We start from the raw sequence: 24,011 nt of genomic DNA on the forward strand, positions 1-24,011 counted from the left end.
AGAGTAAACCATAAACCAGGAAAAAGGCTCATTTCAGATGGTGATAGTGCTCCACAGAAAATCAAACAAGTGGGTGGGATAGAGAGGGACAGGGTGCAATCAGGGACGGGCTCCCTGAGGAGATGACATGTGACCTGCAGCCTGAAAGGCACAAAGGATGGAGCCACGTGAAGATCTGGGGGGAAAGATGTTTCAGGCAGAGGGAACAGCAAGTGCAAAAGGCTCAGAGGTTGCACGTGAGCTGGAGGAGGTAACCTTCCGGAGAAGGAACGGCCGAGGGAGCACTGGACACACCCGAGACAGCAGGCACAGTGGATCCAACACACCACACATTGATACATGATTTCAAATTGTCCTCCTCACTCTCCAGACCTCAGTTTCTCCATCTGTATGTGGGTCAGTAGCAAAAACACTCCAACTTATTGAGAGGATGAAATGAGCTTGCTTATGTCTGAGCCTCCCTGCCCAGAAGGCAGCGTTCACCCCAACCTGAAATTGTCCTGCTAGAGGCTTAGGAGCCTGAGGGATGATCTAAGGTCAAGGGGAGACCTTTCCTGGTCTGAGGGTGAGGCAGTGGTGAAAGGCTCAACCCTAAAAGGGGACAAGACGCTGGGACAGGTTTGCCAGGTTTCTGGCTCCTTGGACAGACCCCAAGGATAATAGGGTCACCCTGCTCGGTGATACCAGAGGCTTACTTGTCCAGAGCCACAGGAGGTTTTGGGGTTCGGGACATGTAGGAAGCTGCTGAGCACCCCATACAGTTTCCATACAGTGGGTTCACTTCTTCACTTCTCCACGAAAATACAGTTGAATCATCTCCTTAGGGTCTGTCTCTAGTGGAGAGGTATGGGGGGAGAGCAAGCAGCAGGAGTCGAGGCCACACCCTGAGCCGTTGCCACACACATTTACTCGGCCTACACGCAGAGGTCCTAAATGACTGCCAATCACAGTGTTTATCAACCCAAGAGGAGCTAGGACATGGTCCCAGTTCAGAATCCAAGCATCAAGCGCCCTCTGGTGGTCACCACGATGATCCAAAGCCAGGAGCCACCAAGCTCTGGGTGGAGAACATCTGCCCAGCCCCCTCCAGCGTGAAGAGAGACGGCAGAGCAAAGCCAGCACGCAGCCAGACAGTGGCAGAGTCCCTGACTCAGCCAGTGCCCCCTCATCAAAACTCATTTTTCAGAAAAGGAAATGCCCTAGAGGGCACAGGACTTGCTCAGAGTCCTGCAGCAGGTGAACTGTGCATAGTGATCAAGAAGAGCATCATTCATTCATGGATGCATTCGTTCAACCTACTCCACTGAGTGCCTGCTGTATGCCAAGGAACCCAGAAGTGAAGCCTGCATTCTCCTGAGGGAGGGGGACGATAAACACGTGAACAAATAAACATGTAGGATTTTGGGTAACGATAAGAACTATAAAGAAAGCTAAAGAAGGGTAAGGAAAGAGGAAGGGGTGGGGTGCTGTCTTGTTGGAAAGGTCTCTCTGAGGAGGTGGTTTGTGAGCTGAGAGCCAGTGAAAAGGAGACATGGAAATATGGAATGGAAGAGGACGTGCTCCCTAAAGCAGGAGGGCTCTCGGGGTGTTCAAGCACAGGGAGAAGGCCTGGGTGGCCACAATGGAGTGAGCACAGAGGAGTGGGGAGGAGACAAGGAGAGAGAGGGCCCTGTGCTCCACGAGGAGGATGCCGGGTTCTCATCTAAGTTGTGTGAAGGAGTCATGGGAGGATTTTGAACAATCACAATCGGGCTAAAAATGTTTAAGGGACCGCGGGTTGCTGAAGTAAAAAAAAGATTGTAGGGATGAGGGATGAAAGCAGTTAGTTAGGAGTTAGGAGGATCCTGCAAGGTTCCAGGTGAGTAATGACGGTGGCTTTAACCAGCAGCGGCGTCGTGAAAGGGTCTCAGATCTGAGGTGCATTTTGGAGGTCAAGTCAAAAGAAAGTGCTGATGTACTGATAAAGGATGTGAAAGAAATAGAGGGAAGAGGATGAGGCTAAGGTGTTTTGTTTTGTTTTCTGAACATCTGTGTGAACATTTCCTGAAATGGGGAAGACTGGAAGGAGATATGTAGTGAGGGGGGATCAAGAGATCCTCACACATTGTCCAGAAATGAACTTAATATGGATCAAAGACCTAAACGTAGGAGCCAAGCTATAAAACTTTGGAAGAAAACATAAGGGTAAATCTTCCTGACCCATGATTTGGCAAAGGATTCTTACATATGACACCAAAAACATGAACAGCCAAAGAAAATACAGAGAAGTTGGACTTCATCAAAATTTTTAAAACTTTTGGGCTTCAGAGGACAGCATCAAGAAAGTGAAAAAACAACCCAGAGAATGCGAGAAAATGTTTGCATATCATAATCTGACAAGGGGCTTTATCTAGAATATATGAAGAACTCTTAAAACACAATAATAAAAAGGCAAATAACCTGATTTAAAAATGGGCAAGGGATTTGAACAGACATTTCTCAAAAAAATATATACAAATGGCCAACAAGAATATGAAAATTTATTTGACATCATTAGTCATCAGGGAAATGCAAATCAAAACCACAATGACCCTCTCCCCTGGCTGGCAGCACAGAGGCTGCACAATGCTTGGAGTTACTGTGAAGGACATGAACCAGCAAGAGTTCATCCGAGCTCTGACAGCCTTCCTCAAAAAGTCCGGGAAGTTGAAAGTTCCCCAGATGGGTAGGCACCGTCAAGCTGGCCAAGCATAAAGAGCTTGCTCTGTACGTGAGAACTGGTTCTACACACAAGCTGCTTCCACAGCACGGCACCTGTACCTGTGGGGTGGCGCTGGGGTCAGCTCAATGTCCAAGATCTATGGGGGACATCAGAGAAATGGTGTCATGCCCAGCCACTCCAGCCAAGGATCCAAGAGTGTGGCCAGCCCTGGAGGGTAGAAAATGGTGGAAAAGGACCAAGATGGTGGCTTCAAACTGACACCTCAGAGACAGAGAGATCAGGACAGAATCACTGGACAGGTGGCAGCTCCCAATAAGAAGCATTAGAACAAATGATGCTTGGTTAATAAATTGCCTCTTTCATAATCCTGAAAAAAAAACACAATGAGATAACACTTCACACCCACTAGGATGGTTATTATTTAAAAATAAAATAACAAGTATTGGTGTTCTAGTTTGCTAATGCTGCTGGAATGCAAAACACCAGAGATGGATTGACTTTTATAAAAGGGGGTTTATTTGGTTACACAGTTACAGTCTTAAGGCCATAAGGCGTCCAAGGTAACACATCAGCAATCGGGTACCTTCACTGGAGGATGACCAATGGTGTCCAGAAAACCTCTATTAGCTGGGAAGGCACGTGGCTGGCGTCTGCTCCAAAGTTCTGGTTTCAAAATGGCTTTCTCCCAGGATGTTCCTCACTAGGCTGCAGTTCCTCAAAAATGTCACTCTTAGTTGTATTTGGAGTATTTGTCCTCTCTTAGCTTCTCCAGAGCAAGAGTCTGCTTTCAACAGCCATCTTCAAACTGTCTCTCATCTGCAGCTCCTGTGCTTTCTTCAAAGTGTCCCTCTTGGCTGTAGCTCCTCTTCAAAACATCACTCACGGCTACACTGAGTTTCTTCTGTTATGTCAGCTCATTTATACGGTTCCACTGATCAACTTAGACCCACTCTGAATGGGCAGAGCAACACCTCCATGGAAATTATCCAATCAGAGTCATCACCCACAGCTGGGTAGGGCACATTCCAAAGAAATACTCAAAGAATTACAATCTAATCAACACTGATAACATCTGCCCACACAAGATTACATCAAAGATAATGGCGTTTGGTGGACACAATATATTCAAACTGGCACAATTGGCAAGGATGTGGAGAAATTGGAATCCTTGTACATTGTTAGTGGGAATACATAATGCTATAGCTACTATGGAAAACAGTTTGTCGGTCCCTCAAAAAGTTGAACATAGAATTACCCTATGTCCTGACAATTCTACTCCTAGATACATACTCAAAAGAATTGAAAACAGGGCCTCAAACAGTACCTGAATACCAATGTTAATAACAGAATTATTTGCAATAACTAAAAGGTAGAAACAACCCAAGTGTCCATCAACAGATGAATGGATAAACAAAATGTTATTCAGTCATAAAATTAACGAAATACTGATACAAGCTACAACATGAATAAACCTTGAAGACATTATGCTAAGTGAAATAAACCAACACAAAAAGACAAATATTGCTTGATCCCACTTCTATGAAATATCTAGAATAGGCAAATTCATAGAAACAGAAAGTAGATCAGAAGTTACCAGATGCTAGAGCAGAGGATACAGAGGATTAAGAATCTCTTAATGGATACAGAGATTCTTCTTGGAGTGATGAAAGTTTTGGTAATGGATAGTGGTGATGGCTGCACAGTATTGTGAATAATTAAAGTCACTGAATTATATACTTGAAAAACGTTAGATGGCAAATTTTATGTGATATATATATATATATATATATATATATCTCACCGAAATAAGTTTTTAAAAACATGAATAAAAGACTTTTAGAGGAATAGGTAGCCATCTAAAATATACAATACCAAGTGCCCCTAAATACTTACTTCACTGCTCAGCCTCGGTGCCGGGAGAACCTAAATCGTAGGCCTCGCCTTGGACCTGTGTAGTGCAGGCCCAGCTCCACCTTGGGGTGGGGGGGGGGGGTGAGAGAAAGGGTATCATCTGGGAATGGAATGTGCTAGTGGCTTCACATTAGAGAAACTTATAAATGAGATGTATGTGCAACTGCCTTCTTAGAGTAGAGGGAACATGATTTAACCTTTTCTAGGTGATTAAGGACACTGTTTTCAATACCAGGTGTTTGCTGTGAGAATTGTGATATTATAGGAGCTTTGAATATGCGTTTATTACTGTAGTGCATGAATCTGAACCACTGAAGCTGGACATTTTGATGTAGCTGAGTGAAAATTACATATAAGGTTGTTCTTACAAATATTACTTAGCAATCGTTAAAAAGCTGAATGTTTAAATAGTTTGTTTTTCAGGCTGCTAAAAAAAAGACTATTAAACATACAAAAGGTTTTTTAAAAAAGACTATTAGACATACGAAAGGTTAAAGAATTCATCACCAGCAGACTTGCCCTTTAAGAAATGTTAAAGAAAGTCCATCAGCAGAAGAAAAGTGATACCAGATGGAAATATGGATCAAAGGAGAGAGAAGCATCAGAAATGGTAACTACATTAGTAAATATATGAGTTTTCTTATTATTTAAACCACTTTAAAAGAAATTACCTATTTAAACAAAAGCAGTAAAAATGTATATGGTGGGGGTCATTATATCTGTAAAATGTATAGAAAAATGGCTTGGAGAGGGGAAATAAAGTATACTATTGTAAGATTCTTATACCATTCCTGAAGTGGTACAACATCAGCATTACTTGAAAGTAGGGTGTGATAAGTATACGATATATACTATATACCCTAAAACAACCACTAAAATAACAAAACTAAAAGTTATAATTAATAAGCCAACAAAGGAAACAAATTGGAATCATAAAAAGTACTCAGTGCAAAAATAGGCAGAACAAGGTGAAAAGGGGAACAAAGGACAGATAAGACAAATATAAACAAATAGCAAGATGATAGACTCAAACCTAACCATATTAATAATCACATTAAGTGTAAATGATTCAAACACCACAATTAAAAGGAAGAGATTATCAAATTGGATAAATTGGAAGAGGCGAGGAAGGATCCTCTCCTGGAGCCTCCAGAGGGAGCACAATGCTGACAACAGCTTGAATTCAGCCTTCTAGTGTCCAGGACTTAGATCATTTTTAGACTGTGCTCTTCTTCATGTTCTGAATACTCCTATTTTGCCCCATACTGGATCCACTCAGGATTTAGTGCAGTCCTCTCTGAATCCCCAAGGCTGGCTCTGTCTCTCCGTCTCCTGGATGGCTCCAGTATCTCTGTCCCCTTTAAGGCTGCTGCTTGGTGCATCAACAGGCCAAGACTTCCCCGAGGGCCGTGCCCATGGGCTGGTTGTCTTGGGGAGGTGGCACCTCCGAGAACATGGGTTTGGACTCAGACTTCCCAGTCATTCAAACTCGGACCCCACTGAAAGTACAGAAAAGGATGCGAAAGGTTTAATTCCACAAATCAAAGACAACAGGATGTGCAAGGATGGATAAGACATTTCAACAAATATCTGGAAAGTGGCTGGAGTATAGGATATACAAAAACCAGAACACATTTGAAGAAAACCGGAAAGACAGAGAGGAAGACCAAAATAAGCAAAGAGGGAAAATGACCTTAGAGGAAACAGGTGATCAGGAAATAGAAGGAAACTTAAAAACGAACAAAATCAGATAGATTTAAGATGATTCACACCCATGAAAGAAGAAGATATCATAAAAAAGAAAAAGAAAACAAGAGAGAGCTCTTGAAAAATAAAATTAGAAAAGAGAAAAAGAGGAAATTATAAAGTGTTTTGAACACACACAAAGGAATGAAAATGAGTGAAATTAATGCAAATGAAATCACAACACAAAATGAACACAAAAATAAAAACACAAAAGTAATGGGATATCACCATAACAGAAACTTAGGAGGAAATTTATAGCACTAAATGCCAATATTATAAAAGAAGAGGGGTCTCAAATCAATGATTTCAGCTTCTACTTTAAGGAACTAGAAAAAGAGGGACAATTAAACACAAAGTAAGTAGTAGAAAGAAAATAATAAATATCAGAGCCTAAATCAGTGAAATAGAAAACAGAAAAACAACAAATCAATTAGTTAAAAGCTGGTTCTTCAAAGAAATCAGTAAAATTGATAAACCTATAGCTATACTGATGAGGGCAAAAGAGAAGACACAAATTACCAATATCAGGAATAAAAGATGACATCAGTACAGATTCTACAGGTTTAAAAGGAATAAGGGAATATTATGAACAGCTTTAATCAAATAAATTGGACAACTTAGATGAAATGAACAAATTCCTTGAAAGACACAAACTCCCAAAGCTCACTCAAAATATACAGATAAATCAAATAGCCCTTTATCTATTAAGTAAACTGAATTTTTAGTTAAAAACCTCCCACAAAGAAAACTTAAGACCAGATGATTTAACTGGAAAATTCTAGCAAACATTTAAGGAAGCCTCAAACCAGTTCAACACAAACCCTTCCAGATAACTGATCTGTGGATTTAACATAATCACAATCAAAATCCCAGCAACTAACTCTGAGGCCAGTATTACTTTTATAACAAAACCAAGCAAGAGCATTATAAGAAAACAAAATCACAGACTAATGTCCCTCATGAACATAGATGTAAAATTCTAAACAAAATTTTAGAAAATTGAATATAGCAATATGTAAAATGGGCAATACATCCTGACCAAGTGGGGTTTCTCCCAGGAATACAAAGTTGGCTTGACATTCAAAAATAAACAGATGTAATTTGTCATATTAACAGACTGCATTAGTTTCCTACTGCTGTTGTAACAAATTACCACCAATGTAGTGGCTTAAAACAACACAAGTTTATTATCTTACAGTTCTGGTAGTCAGAAGTCCAAATGGGTTTTACTAGGTTAAAATCAAGGTGACAGCTTTCCTTCTGGAGGATCTAAAGGGGAGAATATGTTTCCTTGCCCTTTCCAGCTTCCCGATGCTCTGTATTCCTTGGGTCATGGCCCCCTCCTTCCATCTCCAGCATCATAATATCTTAACTCTCTCTCTCTCTCCTCTGCTGTTGCTCTCACTCTCTCCCCCACCCCACCCCCGTCTTTCTCTTTCTCTCTTTCTCGTCTCTTCTTCCATCCATCATCGCATCTTCTCTTTTGCTTTCCCCTTCCATCGTTCAAGGACCATTGCAATTACATTGGATCCACCTGGATGATCTAGGATAATCTCCTCATCTCTGGGTCCTTAATTTAATCACACCATCAAAGTTCATTGTGCCATGTAAGGTAACATCACAGGTTGCAGGGATTAGTGTGTGGGTATCTGTGGTAGATTGGAGTTACATACCACAGAAAAATATGTTCTTAATCCATTCCTGTGAGCGTGAACCCATTGTAAATAGGACCTTTGAAGATGTTATTAATTAAAGTGCCCAAATTGAATGAGTGAGCTTTAATTCAATATGGATGAAGTCCTTATAAACGAAGGAAATTTAGACATGGGGAGAGAAGCCACGAAGAGAAACAAGAAGTTAAAAGTCAACAGAACCCAGAAGAGAAAGGAAAAGATGCTGCACTGTGACTTGTCATGTGATGAAAAAGCCAAAAACCCCAAAGATTGCCAGCCAACCAGCAGATACCAACCCAGGGAGGTAGGAGGCTTTCCAGCCTCAGAACCCATGAACCAGTCAATTCCTTTTGTTAAACCAGTCATCGTATGGATTTGTTTTAGCATCTAGGAAACCAAAATAATGTCTTTGGGGGTCATTATTCTGCCTAACACAGACTAAAACAGAAAAATGATCATCTCAATAGATGTAGAAAAGGAATTTTACGTAATCCAATATTCATTTATGATTGAAACTCTTAGCAAACTAGAAATAGAAGGTAACTTCCTCAATCTGATAAAGAGCATCTAAAAATACCTACAGTTACCATCAAACTTAGTGGTTAAAGGCTGAACACTTTCCCCCCAAGATTGGGAACAAAGTAAGAATGTCTACTCTTGCCACTTCTAATCAGCATTATAGTGGAGATTCTAGCCAGTGTAACAATCAAGAAAAGGAAATAAAAGTATTCAGATGAAAATAAAGAGGTAAAATTGTCTTATTCACAGATGACATGATGTGCCGGTTTGAATGTATTGTGTCCCCCAAATGCCATTGTCTTTGCAGTCTTGTGGGGCAGACGTTTTGGTGCTGGTTAGATTTGCTTGGAATGTGCCCCACCCAGCTGTGGGTGATGATTCTGATGGGATGTTCCCATGGAGGCGTGGCCCCGCCCATTCAGGGTGGGCCTTGATCAGTGGAGCCATATAAATAAGCTGACTCAAAGAGAGGGAACGGAGTGCAGCTGGGAGTGATGTTTTGAAGAGGAGCAAGCTTGCTAGAGAGGAACGTCCTGGGAGAAAGCCATTTTGAGGCCAGAGCTCTAGCTAGCAGAGGTTTTCCGGACACCATTGGCCATCCTCCGGTGAAGGTACCCAATTGCTGATATGTTACCTTGGACGCTTTGTGGCCTTAAGACTGTAACTGTGTAGCGAAGTAAACCCGTTTTGTGAAAGCCTATCCATCTCTGGTGTTTTGCATTCTGCAGCATTAGCAAACTAGAACACATGATTATGTAAGCTATTGAATGGAATATATAAATAAGTTATTGAAACAAATAAGTGAGTTTAGCAAGGTTGCAGGATAAAAGAAAAATGCACAAAAATTAATTACATTTTATATACTTGCAAGGAATAATTGGAAATTTAAATTTAAAATTCAATTACATTTTCAAGAGCATCAAAAAGTATTAAATACTTAAGAACAGATATATCTGACAAAATACGTGGAAGACCTGTATCATGAAAATATAAACTATTGCTAAAATTAAGAATATCTAAATAAATGATATAGCTTGTTCATGTATTAGAAGACTCAATAGTGTTTAGAGGGCAATTCTTCCCAAATTGATCTGTGGATTCAACATAATCACAATCAAAATCCCAGCAAGATCTCTTGTAGAAATTGATGAACAGATCCTAAAATTTATGTGAAAATGCAAAAGATCTGGAATAGTAAGAATGACTTTGAAAGAGCACAAAGTAGGAGAACTAACACTATCAAACTTGGAGGACTTGGAAAAATACAATGTTGGAGGATTTCAAGAGTGATGATAAAGCTGCAATAATTAAGACAGTGTGGTATTGGTGTAAAGATAGACATAGAACAATAGAAGAGAAGGGAGAATCCAAAATATGTATTTAACTGATTTTCAATTTCAAAATTTTCCTGATAAAAATTTTATGTTACATTTTTTTGTGTTTGGCAGTCAGTATCTTTTTTTAGTGTTTTATTTTATTTTTTTTTTACTAGAGCAGATGTAGGTTTACAGAAAAATCATGCAGAAAGTACAGAGTTCCCATATACCACCCTACTGTTAATACCTTGCATTAGTGTGGTACATATGTTACAACTTATGAAAGAACATTTTCATAATTGTAAAACCTCACACACATGATTTTCCCTATTATTTTTTCTTAAATATCTACTATGTGCCTGGCACTTTTTTTATTAGAGATGTTGCAGGTTTACAGAAAAATAATACATAAAATATGGAGTTTCCATATAACACCCTATTGTTAACAACTTGCATTAGTGTGGTACATATATTACATTTCATGAAAGAACATTTTTATAATTGTACTATTAAAGACAGTTCACAGTTTATGCTAAGGTTTACTGTTCATGTTGTACAATTCTATGGCGTTTTTTTTTTTATTTTTATTCTAGTAACATATATATAACCTAAAATTTCCCCTTTGAGCAAGATTCAAATATATAATTCAGTACTGTTAATTACATTCACAATGTTGTGCTACCATCGCCACCATCCATTATCAAAACTTTTCCATCAAACCAAGTAGAAACTGTATAATTTAAGAAATAACTCTCCATTCCCTACCCCACCCAGGCCCCTGGTACCCTATATTCTGACTCTATGAATTTACATATTCTACAGTGAGATTATACAATGTTTGTCTTTTTGTGCCTGGCTTATTTCACCCAATATGATATCTTCAACTTTCCTCCATATTGTTGCATGTATCAGAACTACATTCCTTTTTATGCTGAATAATGTTTCATGGTATGTATATACCACATTTTATTTATCCATTCATCAGATGATGAACAGTTAGGTTGCTTCCATCTTTTGCAATCATGAAAATATCTGTTCAAGTCCCTGCTTTCAATTCTTTTAGGTATGTAACTAGAAGTGGGATTTTCAGGTCATGTGGTAATTCTGTACTTAACTTTCTGAGGAACCACCAAACTGTCTTCCACAGTGGCTACACCATTTTACATTCCCACCAACAGTGAATGAGTGTTCCTATTTCTTCATGTCTTCTCCATCACACGTAATTTTCCATTTTTAAAATAGTAGTCATTCTGGAGGGTGTGGAATGGTATCTCATTGTGGTTTTTATTTGCATTCCCCAATAGCTAATGACATTAAGCATCTTTTCATTTGCCTTTTGGCCATTGGTATCTATTCTTTGGAGGAATGTCTTGTCCATTTTTTTTAAAATTCATTTTATTGAGATATATTCACATACCATGCAGTCATACAAAACAAAGTGTACATTCGATTGTTGACAGTACCATTACATAGTTGTGCATTAATCACCAAAATCAATCCCCAAGACCTTCATTACCACAAAAATAACACAAAAATACCACAAAAATAACAAGAATAATAATTAAAGTGAAAAAGAGCAGTTAAAGTAAAAAAGAACACTGGGTGCCTTTGTTTGTTTTATTGTTTGTTTTCCTTCCCCCATTTTTCTACTCATCCATCCATAAACTAGACAAAGGGGAGTGTGGTCCATATGGCTTTCCCAATGACACTGTCACCCCTCATGAGCTACATTTTTATACAATCGTCTTCAAGATTCATGGGTTCTGGGTTGTAGTTTGATAGTTTCAGGTATTTACTGCTAGCTATTCCAAGTCACTAGAACCTAAAAAGAGTTGTCTACATTGTGCGTAAGAGTGCCCACCAGAGTGACCTCTCGGCTCTCTGCTACTGTAGCTTATTTCATTTCCTTTCACATCCCCCTTTTGGTCAGGAAGATGTTCTCCATCCCACAATGCTGGATCTAGATTACTCCGCATTGCCAGGGAGATTCACTCCCCTGGGTGTCTGATCCCACGTAGGGGGGAGGGCAGTGATTTCACCTTTCAAGTTGGCTTAGCTACAGAGAGAGGGCCATATCTGAGCAACAAAGAGGTATTTGGGAGGAGACTCTTAGGCACAATTATAGGGAGGCCTAGCCTCTCCTTTGCAGCAACAGTCTTCCCAAGGGCAAGTCCTGTGGTAGAGGACTCAGCCCATCAAACCACCAGTCCCCTATGTCTGTGAGCACATCAGCAACCATCGAGGTGGGAAAGCCCAGTACCCATGAATTCTCCACCAGCTCCTCAAGGGGGCTCTGCATATCTTTTTCATTTTTTTTTAATTAACTCTTTTTTTTAATCAACTATATTAAAAATTAAAACAAAAAATTTTTTTTAAAAACATGCAATAAAAAAACATTTCAAACAGACCATAACAAGGGAGTAAGAAAAAGACAAGTAACCTAAGATAACTACTTTACTTCCAACATGTTCCTACTCTACCCCAAGAAAGTAACCTAATATAGCAACATTTCTGTGAACTTGTTCCTACTATACCCATCAGAAATTAACAGACCATAGTCATTCCTGGGCATTCTATGAATTTACATATTCTACAGTGAGATTATACACTGAGATTATACAGTGAGATTATACAGTGAGATTATAAGCTATTATAAATTTATCCACAATAGCTTATCTGTTCTTCTTGGATTATATAGTTCACCCTTCCTTAATTGCTTTCTATCACTAGTTCCCCTACATTCCACATTGTAAACCATTTGTTTTACATTTTTCAATGTTCCCATTAGTGGTAGCATATAATATTTCTCTTTTTGTGCCTGGCTTATTTTGCTCAGCATTATGTCTAAAAGGTTCATCCATGTTGTCAAATGTTTCATGACATCATTCCTTCTTACTGCCATGTAGTATTCCATCGTGTGTATATACCACATTTTATTTATCCACTCATCTGTTGAAGGACATTTGGGTTGTTTCCATCTCTTGGCAATTGTGAATAATGCTGCTATGAACATTGGCGTGCAGATATCTGTTCGTGTCACTGCTTTCCGATCTTCCGGGTATATACCGAGAAGGGCAATCGCTGGATCGAGAGGTAACTCTATATCAAGTTTTCTAAGGAGCTGCCAGACTGACTTCCAGAGTGTCTGAACCATTATACAGTCCCACCAACAATGAATAAGAGTCCCAATTTCTCCACATCCTCTCCAGCATTTGTAGTTTCCTGTTTGTTTAATGGCAGTCATTCTAATTGGTGTGAGATGGTATCTCATTGAGGTCTTAATTTGAATCTCTCTAATAGCTAGTGAAGCTGAACATTTTTTCAAGTGTTTCTTGCCCATTTGCATTTCCTCTTCAGGGAACAGTCTTTTCATATCTTTTGCCCATTTTATAATTGGGCTGCCTGTACTATTGTCATTGAGTTGTAGGATTTCTTTATATGTGCAAGATATCAGTCTTTTGTCAGATACATGGTTTCCAAAATTTTTTCCCATTGAGTTGGCTGCCTGTTTACCTTTTTGACAAATTCCTTTGAGGTACAGAAACTTCTAAGCTTGAGGAGTTCCCATTTATCTATTTTTTCTTTTGTTGCTTGTGCTTTGGGTGTAAGGTCTAGGAAGTGGCCGCCTAATACAAGGTCTTGAAGATGTTTCCCTACATTATCTTCTAGGAGTTTTATGGTACTTTCTTTTATATTGAGATCTTTGATCCACTTTGAGTTAACTTTTGTGTAGGGTGTGAGGTAGGGATCCTCTTTCATTCTTTTGGATATGGATATCCAACTCTCCCAGCCCCATTTGTTGAAAAGACTGTTATGTCCCAGTTCAGTGACTTTGGGGGCCTTATCAAAGATCAGTCAGCCATAGATCTGGGGGTCTAGCTCCAAATACTCAATTCGATTCCATTGATCAATATGTCTATCTTTGTGCCACTACCATGCTGTTTTGACAACTGTGGCTTTATAATAAGCTTCAAAGTCAGGGAGTGTAAGTCCTCCCACTTCGTTTTTCCTTTTTAGTGTCTTTAGCAATTCGAGGCGTCTTCCCTTTCCAAATGAATTTGATTACTAGCTTTTCCAAGTCCGCAAAGTAGGTTGTTGGAATTTTGATTGGGATTGCATTGAATCTATATGTGAGTTTGAGTAGAATTGACATCTTAATGACATTTAGCCTTCCTATCCATGAACATGGAATAGTTTTCCATCTTTTAAGGTCCCCTTCTATTTCTTTTAGTAGAGTTATGTAGTTTTCTTTGTATAGGTCTTTTACAACTTTGGTTAAGTTTATTCCTAGGTACTTGATTTTTTTAGTTGCTATTGAAAATGCTATCTTTTCCTTGAGTGTCTCTTCAGTTTGTTCATTTCTAGCATATAGAAACATTACTGACTTATGTGCATTAATCTTGTATCCTGCTACTTTGCTAAATTTATTAGCTCCAGTAGCTATATCATTGATTTCTTAGAGTTTTCCAGATATAAGATCATATCATCTGCAAACAATGACAATTTTACTTCTTCCTTTCCAATTTGGATGCCTTTTATTTCTTTGTCTTGCTGGATTGCCCTGGCTAGCACTTCCGACACAATATTAAATAACAGTGGTGACAGCGGGCATCCTTGTCTTGTTCCTGATCTTAGAGGGAAGGCTTTCAGTCTCTCACCATTGAGTACTATGATGGCTGTGGGTTTTTCATATATGCTCTTTATCATATTGAGGAAGTTTCCTTCAATTCCTACCTTTTGAAGTGTTTTTATCAAAAGGGGATGTTGGATTTTGTCAAATGCTTTTTCAGCATCTATTGAGATGATCATTTGATTTTTCCCTTTTGACTTGTTAATGTGTTGTAATACATTGATTGATTTTCTTATGTTGAACCATCCTTGCATACCTGGAATGCACCCCACTTGGTCATGGTGTATGATTTTTTTAATGTGTCTTTGGATTCGAATTGCAAGTATTTTGTTGAGAATTTTTGCATCTCTATTCATTAGGGAGATAGGCCTGTAGTTTTCCTTTTTTGTAGCATCTTTGCCTGGTTTTGGTATTAGATTGATGTTAACTTTATAAAATGAGTTAGGTAGTGTTCCATTTTCTTTGATGTTTTGAAAGAGTTTAAGTAAGATTGGTGTCAGTTCTTTTTGGAAAGTTTGGTAGAATTCCCCTGTGAAGCCATCTGGCCCTGGGCATTTATTTGTGGGAAACTTTCTGACGACTGATTGGATCTCTTTGCTTGTGACTGGTTGGTTGAGGTCTTCTGTTTCTTCTCTGGTTAGTCTAGGTTGTTTATATGTTTCCAGGAAACTGTCCATTTCCTCTATATTATCCAGTTTGTTGGCATACAGTTGTTCATAGTATCCTCATAATTTTTTTAATTTCTTCGGGATCTGCAGTAATGTCACCTTTCTCAGTCATTATTTTGTTTATATGGGTCTTCTCTCTTTTTGATTTTGTCAGTCTAGCTAGGGGCTTGACAATCTTGTTGATCTTCTCAAAGAACCAACTTTTGGTGTTATTTATCCTCTCTATTGTTTTTTTGTACTCTATGCCATTTATTTCTGCTTTAATCCTTGTTATTTCTTCTACTTGGTTTAGGATTGATTTGCTGTTCATTTTCTAGCTTCTTCAGTTGATCCATTAGTTCTTTGATTTTGGCTCTTTCTTCCTTTTTAATATATGCATTTAGTGCTATAAATTTCCCCCTCAGTACTGCTTTTGCTGCATCCCATAGGTTTTGGTATGTTGTGTTCTCATTTTCATTCGTCTCTATATATTTAGCAATTTCTCTTGCTATTTCTTCTTTAACCCACTGATTGTTCAGCAGTGTGTTATTTAACATCCAGGTATTTGTGAATTTTCTAAGTCTCTGATGGTTATTGACCTCTAATTGTATTCCACTGTGGTCAGAGAATGTGCTTTGAATCATTTCAATTTTTTTTAATTTATTGAGGCCTGTTTTATGTTCCAGCATATGATCCATTCTGGAGAAAGTTCTGTGAGCATTAGAGAAAAATGTGCATCCTGGTGATTTCAGATGTAATGTTCTATATATGTCTGTTAAATCCAACTCATTTATCCAATTGTTTAGGTTTTCAATTTCCTTATTAGAATTCTGTCTGGTTTATCTGTCTATAGGAGAGTGATGTGTTGAAGTCTCCCACAATTATTGTGGAAACATCAATTGCTTCCTTTAGTTTTGCCAGTATTTCTCTCATGTATTTTGTGGCACCTTGATTGGGTACATAAACATTTATGATTGTTATTTCTTCTTGTTAAATTGCCCCTTTTATTAGTATGTAGTGTCCTTCTTTGTCTCTCATAACATCCTTGCAATTAAAGTCTATTTTATCTGAGATAAATATTGCTACTCCTGCTTTCTTTTGGCTGTAGCTTGCATGAAATATTTTTTCCATCCTTTCACTTTCAATTTCTTTGTGTCCCTGTGTCTAAGATGAGTCTCTTATATGCAGCATATTGATGGTCCATTTTTTTAATCCATTCTGTGAATCTATATCTTTTAATTGGGGAGTTTAATCCATTTACATTCAATGTTATTACTGTGAAGGCATTTCTTGAATCAGCCATCTTATCCTTTCGTTTATGTTTGTCATATATATATTTTCCCTCTCTCTATTAATGTCCTTTAATGTACCCATACTGAATCTCTTTAGTACTGAACCTTTCTCCATATCTCTCTCTCCTTTGTTTGTTTCTCTGTTGGTAGGGCTCCCTTTAGTATCTGAAGTAGGGCAGGTCTCTTGTTAGCAAATTCTCTCAGCATTTGTTTGTCTGTAAAAAAAATTTAAGCTCTCCCTCAAATTTGAAGGAGAGCTATATGTGATGAATTGCTTTTCTCTTGCTGCTTTCAGAACTTGCTACTTCTCTTCCGTATTTGACAGTATGATCAGAATATGTCTCAGAGTGGGTTTATTTGGATTTATTCTATTTGGAGTTCGCTGGGCATTTATGATTTGTGTATTTATGGTGTTTAGAAGATTTGGGACATTTTCCCCAACAATTTCTTTGAATACTCTTCCTAGACCTTTACCCTTCTCTTCCCCTCTGGAACACCATTGAGTCTTATATTTGGACATTTTAAATTATCTATCATATCCCTGAGGTCCATTTTGATTTTTTTTATTTTTTTTCCCATTCTTTCTTTTGTTCTTTCAATTTCCATTCTGTCATCTCCCAGGTCACTGATTCATTGTTCAACTTCCTCTAGTCTTGTACTATGAGTATCCAGAATCTTTTTAATTTGGTCAACAGTTTCTTTAATTTCCATAAGATCATCTATTTTTTTATTTACTCTTGCAATTTCTTCTTTATGCTCTTCTAGGGTCTTCTTCATGTCCTTTATATCCTGTGCCATGCTCTTCTTCATGTCCTTTATATCCTGTGCCATGGTCTCATTGTTCATCTTTAGTTCTTTGATTAATTGCTCCAAGTACTGTGTCTCCTCTGATCTTTTGATTTGGGTGCTTGGGCTTGGGTTATCCATATTGTCAGAAATAAAGTGGTACCTGTAAGGGAATAAATGCTCACTTGGTTCTGGAGGAGAAAAGAATTTGTTTATGATCTTGCAAGATAGGGCGCACAGCCAAAAACGTGGCGGGCTGGCATGCAGGAGGAAGAAAATGGAGATCTTTTAATCTCCTATTCCTAATGCACAAGTCCCTCCCCTGTTTCCCCATTGGCTGGGTACTACAGAGGTTACAGCCTATCCAAGAGAACTAATTAGCCCATCTTTGAGATTTGAATTTGTACAGCCTATCTGAGAGAGCCAACTAGCTCATTATTGAGATTTTGAATTGAACAGCCTATCCGAGAGAGTTCATTCAGTTTAAATTTCCTGCTGGGAGTTCCCACCTCTGATCTTACCCCATATCTCTTTACATTCCAGTAACCATGGTTACTTTTCCATATAAGGAGCTGGCACAGATTCTGTCTTTCTTCCCTTTACCACAGGGCTTGTCTAAGCTGGTTCTGCCTCCATTTTCCCTATTCCATGCTGTCTCTATGTGAAAGCTAAACTTAACCCTTTCTTACAATATCATCTGGTTTTTTCATATGCTTTAAAATTTTCTATTGTTTTTGGCCTCTTGGCATTTGCTTAACTTGATAGGGTTCTTTTAGGATTTGTAGACTGATTAAAACCCTTGTCTCTAATTTGTCAGATCTACAGCTTCATGGGGTACACTTTCTCTAGCCAGCAGGTGGTGTCCACGAGCCACCTATTCCTCTCAAGCCAGTTTTCCCCCACTTTGTCTTTGTGTTGAGTGGGGATGTGAGTCTTGTGGGGTCCAATTGGTGTACCAAGCTTGCGTGTGTAGTTGGTGTTGCCTGCCCTGTATATGGGGCATGTATCTGGGCAGTCGGGGGGAGGGGCAGCTCTAACAATCAAATCTCCCTGGTGTTCCTGGAGATTTAAAGCTGCTGCAATAGTCTAATCCTTCAGTTCAGTCCTGCCACAGTTTGTCTCTGCTGCTGATCCACAAGTCCTTGGGATTGGCATATGGCCCCTGAGACTTGCAAGTGGGTCCCTCTTCCAGGCTGTGCACCCCCAGGTCATCTATTGAGGGATGACTGTGCTATGTCACAGGTGAGCACCATCCATCCAGGGTGGTTCTGGGCTGCAGGGCTGTGTAGGGATGTACTCAGTCTGCTGAAAGGATGGCTGAATGGGGCATGTTAATTCACACTGCTCTGCCTTCCCAATCTGGTACAACCAGCTGAGGGTGCAGGAAAGGCTAATGTCCATGCCCGATTTTGTGGTGTGTACGTATGTTGGAAACACTTCCCATCACACTGGGTTGTCTGGGGCAGCTCCGGGCTGTGGGGCTGGTGACTGGCAGGAGTGTTCCCCACCCACCAGGAAGATGGCTGTGAGGGTACATCCCCCTTTTCTTGGGAAGTTGTGGTGTTTAGTGAATTTTCTCAGCCACTAGACTTATTGCCTTGTGTCTCTGTGCTCTCTTAGTTCTGCTCTTGTCTTGACTTGCCCAAATTGCAAGTCTTTGAGGCTTTCTGTATTGGGCTTCTTAGAGTAATTGTTATAGAGAAAGAGAAAAAGATTTTTTAAAAAATAAAAAAAAATTTAAAAAGGGAGGGGCCCTCCTTGCATTTCTAATGTGCTATTAAATTCTAAGAGACAGGGAGATTAGAGCCATTAAGGAATGCTCCAGGGAGCAGAGAAACCAGTTTTTCAGACAAAGAAACTTGCCTTCTGGATTTGCATATGAGCCTGACTCAGCCTGAGCTCTGCCCTTCCTTGTTCTATGTTCACCAGAACTCCAAAAGTCTCTGCTTTTGTTTTTGGATTTTCCTTGCTGTTTTTGCTATCCCTGTCTCCTCTCTGCTGGGCTGGCTGCTCCTGGATTCTCCAGTGTCTGGTCTCAGTCTATTTATGCTTGGAGTTTGGATCAGTAGAATGAGTTTCCAATAAGAGCCACAACTGCAGTTCTCCTTCCTCATTCCCAGCACTGACAGCCCCTCCTCTCACAGGACTGAGCCTGGCAGGGAGGGGTATGGGTCCCCTGACTGGGAAAACTTAACAGATTTCACTGATCTCAGCTGTTCCATGTATTCATGAGTGTTGTATGAAGTATGATCAAAGTCAAAGTGCTCTGTGATGTCCAGTCCAAGCAGTTCCTGGCTTTATACCTACTGCCCTGGAGGAGAACTAAAACATACTCCACCATCTTGCCCCACCCTCTGTCTTGTCCATTTTTAAAATATTTTGCCCATTTTTAACTGGGTCATTTGTCTTTTTGTTATTGAATTGTAGAATTTCTTTATATAGTCTGAGTATTAAGCTCTTATTGGACATGTGATTTCCAAATATTTTCTTCCATTCTCTAGGTCACCTTTTACTTTCATGATAAAGTCATTTGGTACCCAAAATGTTTTAATTTTGATGAGGTCCCATTTAACTATTTTTTTCTTTTGTTGCTTGCACTTTGGATATACAATCTAAGAAACCAGGGCCTAACACAAGGTCCTGGAGATACTTCCCTATGTTTTCTTCTAGGAATTTTATAGTTCTGGTTTTTATATTTAGGTCTTTGATTCATTTTAAGTTGATTTATGTGTATGGCATGAGATAAGGGGTCCACCTTCATTCTTTTGCTTATGGACATCCAGTTTTCCCAGAACCATTTGTTGAAGAGACTATTCTTTCCCAATTGAGTGGACTTGGTACCCTTGTCAAAAATCAGTTGGCCTATGGTGGTCATCAACAATCACCATATCCTTCAGAGTAATTAAGTCTTCAGAGACCTTCCAGCAAGGTGATGTACTTGCTCCCCTAACAGGCTTACATCACAGCTATGTACTCTAGACTGTAGCAGGTAGACTCTAAGCTCTCCCCCAATTGCTGACACCTGACAATTCACACCTTTGTGTAATCCCTCCCTTTAAGTGTGGGCAGAACATGTGACTTTATTTCTAACCAATAGAATATGGCAAATGGGATGGGATGTCACTTCCATAATTAGGGTACATAAGACCGAGGAATTCCAAGAACAGAATTCTGCCAACAAACGCATGAGCTTGGAAGTGGCTATCCTTCCCCAGTTGAACCTTCAGATAAAATCCCAGCCCTGGATGACACCTTGACTGCAGCCTTATGAGAGACCCTGAAGCAGAGAATCCAGCTAAGCCATGCTCAGATTCCTAACCCACAGAAACTGTGAGATAATAATTATGTGTTGTTTTAAGCTGCTTAAAAAAAAAATCAGTTAGCCAGCTCTCGAGGCCAACATGATGAATACAAGTTGGCATCAGTGACCACAGCTCTCATAGGATTTAATAACCTTCAAAGATGTAGCTGTAGACTTCACCCAGGAAGAGTGGACATTGCTAGATGCAGCCCAAAGGAAGCTATTCAGAGAAGTGATGCTTGAAAATATCAATCAACTGGTTTCATTGGGATGTCCAGTCTGCAAATCAGATGTTCATCCCCAGATGGTACAAGGAGAGGAAGTGTGGAGAGAAGGAATAGGATTTCTTCAAACCCAGAATCCAGCATATATCACACACTCAAAAGAGTCCCTTTCCATTCAATAATTTGCAAGAAGATTCCACTCTCAAATCCACAGTGACTCAACATGCAGTATTTCCCATGAGAAAGAAACCATATTTAAGAAACCCACTTGGAAAACTCCTTGGTGACCATTCGTCTTTTAAGCAACATGAGCAGATTCACACTAAAAGTAAATCATATGAGGGCCATCAAAGTGCTAAAGCTATTACTAAAAGCTCTGACCACAGACAATCCAATGGAACTCAAACTAGAGATAAACCATATAAAAGCCTTCTATGTGGGAAGTGATTCAGATTTTTGTAACCTTAAGGAACATGGGAAAACTCACACTGCAGAAAAACCATATGAATGTGATTTATGTGGGAAAGCCTTCAATGTATAGTCTTACCTTAGGAAACATGAGAGAAGACACACTGGAGAGAAACTCCATGAATGCCATCTATGTGGGAAAGCCTTCAATCAATATCCTTATCTCAGAAAACATGAGAGTGGACACACTAGAAAGAAACCCCATGAATGCCATAAATGTGGGAAAGCCTTCATTCATCGTTTACAACTCATATCACATGAGAAAGCTCAAACTAGAGACAAGCCCTATGAATGCAATACATATATGGGAAAGCCTTCTTTTATTGTTCTTTCCTCAGAAAACAGGAAAGAATTCACACTGGAGAAAAAAGCTACGAATGTGGTCTATATGGGAAAGCCTTCAGTAAGTATTATCTTAGATAACATGAGAAAATCCACAGTGGAGAGAAACTCCATGCATGCCATGTATGTGGGAAAGCCTTCACTTGATCTTGTAATCTTACACAACATGTGATAATACACATTGGAGATAAACCCTATGAATACCATACATGTGTGAAAGACTTCATTTATTGTTCTGAACTCATATGCCATGAGAAAACCCACCGTGTAGAGAAACCCTATGCATGCCATTCATGTGGGAAATATATCATTTGATCTTGTAATCTTAGACAATGAGAAAACTCACACTGGAGAGAAATCCTTTGACTGCCATACATGTGGAAATGCCTTCAGTGAATATTCTTATCTTAGACATGACAGTTCTCACACTGGAGAGAAACCATATGGATGTGATACATGTGGGAAAGCCTTCAGTCACTGCTCTGCTCTCAGATATGTGAGAACTCACTCTGGAGAGAAACCCTATGAATGCCATACCTATGGGAAAGCCTTCATTCAAAGCTCTGCTGTCAGATATCACAAGAGAACTCACACTGGAGAGATAGGACACCTGTGGGAAAGCCTTCATTCAATGCTCTGCTCTCAGAAAACATGAGAGAACTCACACTGGAGAGAAATGCCATGAATGTCATCTATGTGGGAAAGCTTTCTCTCAGATTTCTGCCCTCTGGAAACATAAGAGAAGGCACAGTGGGAAAATGCCATAAGAATGTCATCCATGTGGAAAATCTTAATTTTTCTATACTTTGATAACATAAAATTATTCAAATTTGAGAGATGTTACAAATGTCATCAATCTGGGAAACTGTTCAGCCAGTATTCTGATCTTATATGGAAAGAGAGAACTCATATTACATATATTTTTAATATGGAAGTGAATTTAGCCATAGCTTTAACATTTAAACACACCAGAGAACTCACATATTAAAGAAACACTTCATAATCAACATGGTAGGGCCATTAGCCTTTGTACTATTTAAGTTGATTTAAGGGCATTCATACAGGGGAGAATCTGTATAAATGTCATCTATGTAGGAAAGTCCTTACTATTTGGCCTTAAGATAAATCCTATGAGAGCTCATGATATAAAGTAATGAAAGTGGAGAGTCCTTATCTACCACTCTGATGAGCAAGGCAGAGAAGTTAACAAGGAATTCTGTGTATGCAATGTTGGAGTGCCTTAATTTGTAGTTCACTCTTTGAGGTAAATGAGTGGACTCCATAGGAATGAAACACTAGGTCTGTAATTACTGTGCACTATCATTCAGGGAAGCCCAAGCCTTGGTGTGCTAAAAATTAATATAGAAATAATCATGAAAATATTAAATAATTGAAAAATTCATAAAAACATGAAATAAGAGAGAAAAGCCTTTATTAGGAGGATGAAACCCCTTGGGGGATATCCAGAAATTTCATGATGGAGAATGTATTCAATGTAAAATCAAGGGAAGTCATAAATTCAGAATTTGGGGAAGTTGTGGGCATGAGTAACTGTATCTGTGCAAGGGATAGTGCTTAAGGGGATTGAACAAATTATTGGATATCTGGTGGCTGTGTGATGGAAATGAAGATGGTATACATGTGGGGATCGGAATACATGAAGCCTGTGATTTTGGGTAAATGAATATGCTTCTGTGGTTACTTCTAAAAGATCAGTGGTGGACATTTTTGGGGTCAGTAATTAAATATCTGCAGAGTATGAACAAAAAAAAAATCAGTTGGCCATAAACACAAGGGTTGATTTCCAAACTGTCAATTTGATTCCATCGGTCTATGTGCCTGTCCTTGTGCCAATACCATGCTCTTTTTATTACTTTGGCTTTGTAAAACTTTTAAGATCAGGAAATGTGAATCCTCCAATGCCATTCTTCTTTTTCCAGATGACTTTGGCTATTTGCAACCCCTTACCATTCCATATAAATTTGATAATTGGCTTTACCATTTCTGCAAAGCAGGCTGTTGGAATATTGATTGGGATTGTGTTAAAATTGTAAATCATTTGGTATAGAATTGATACCTTACAACATTTAGTCTTCCAATCCACAGACTGTCCTTCCATTTATGTAGGTCTCTTTGACTTATTTAGCAATGTTTTGTGGTTTTACTATGTATACGTCTACATCCTTGGTTAGACTTGTCCCTATACATTTGATTCTTTTAATTGCTATTGTAAATGGAATTTTTTTCTTGATTTCCTTTACAGATTGTTCATTGATTTTTGAATGTTGATCTTGTGCCCCACCACATTCCTGAATTTGTTTATTAGTTCCAGAAATAAAAATATATTAAAAATATATTCCTTCTTCCCCTTTCTCTCATTCTTCTACTGGGACTCCCTTAATGCAAATATTGGCACACTTGATGGTGTCTCACAGGCCGTTCATATTTCTTCATT

The 24,011-nt window shown here is 39.0% G+C and overlaps 1 pseudogene; it reads left to right on the forward strand.

Annotated features, from left to right (window-relative positions):
• The first annotated feature begins 2,577 nt into the window (after positions 1-2,577).
• LOC119519875 lies at positions 2,578-3,027 on the forward strand (annotated as a pseudogene).
• Positions 3,028-24,011: the final 20,984 nt, after the last annotated feature.

Source organism: Choloepus didactylus, chromosome 2 (genome assembly GCF_015220235.1).
Source record: "Choloepus didactylus isolate mChoDid1 chromosome 2, mChoDid1.pri, whole genome shotgun sequence".
NCBI classification, from domain to species: Eukaryota; Metazoa; Chordata; class Mammalia; order Pilosa; family Megalonychidae; genus Choloepus; species Choloepus didactylus.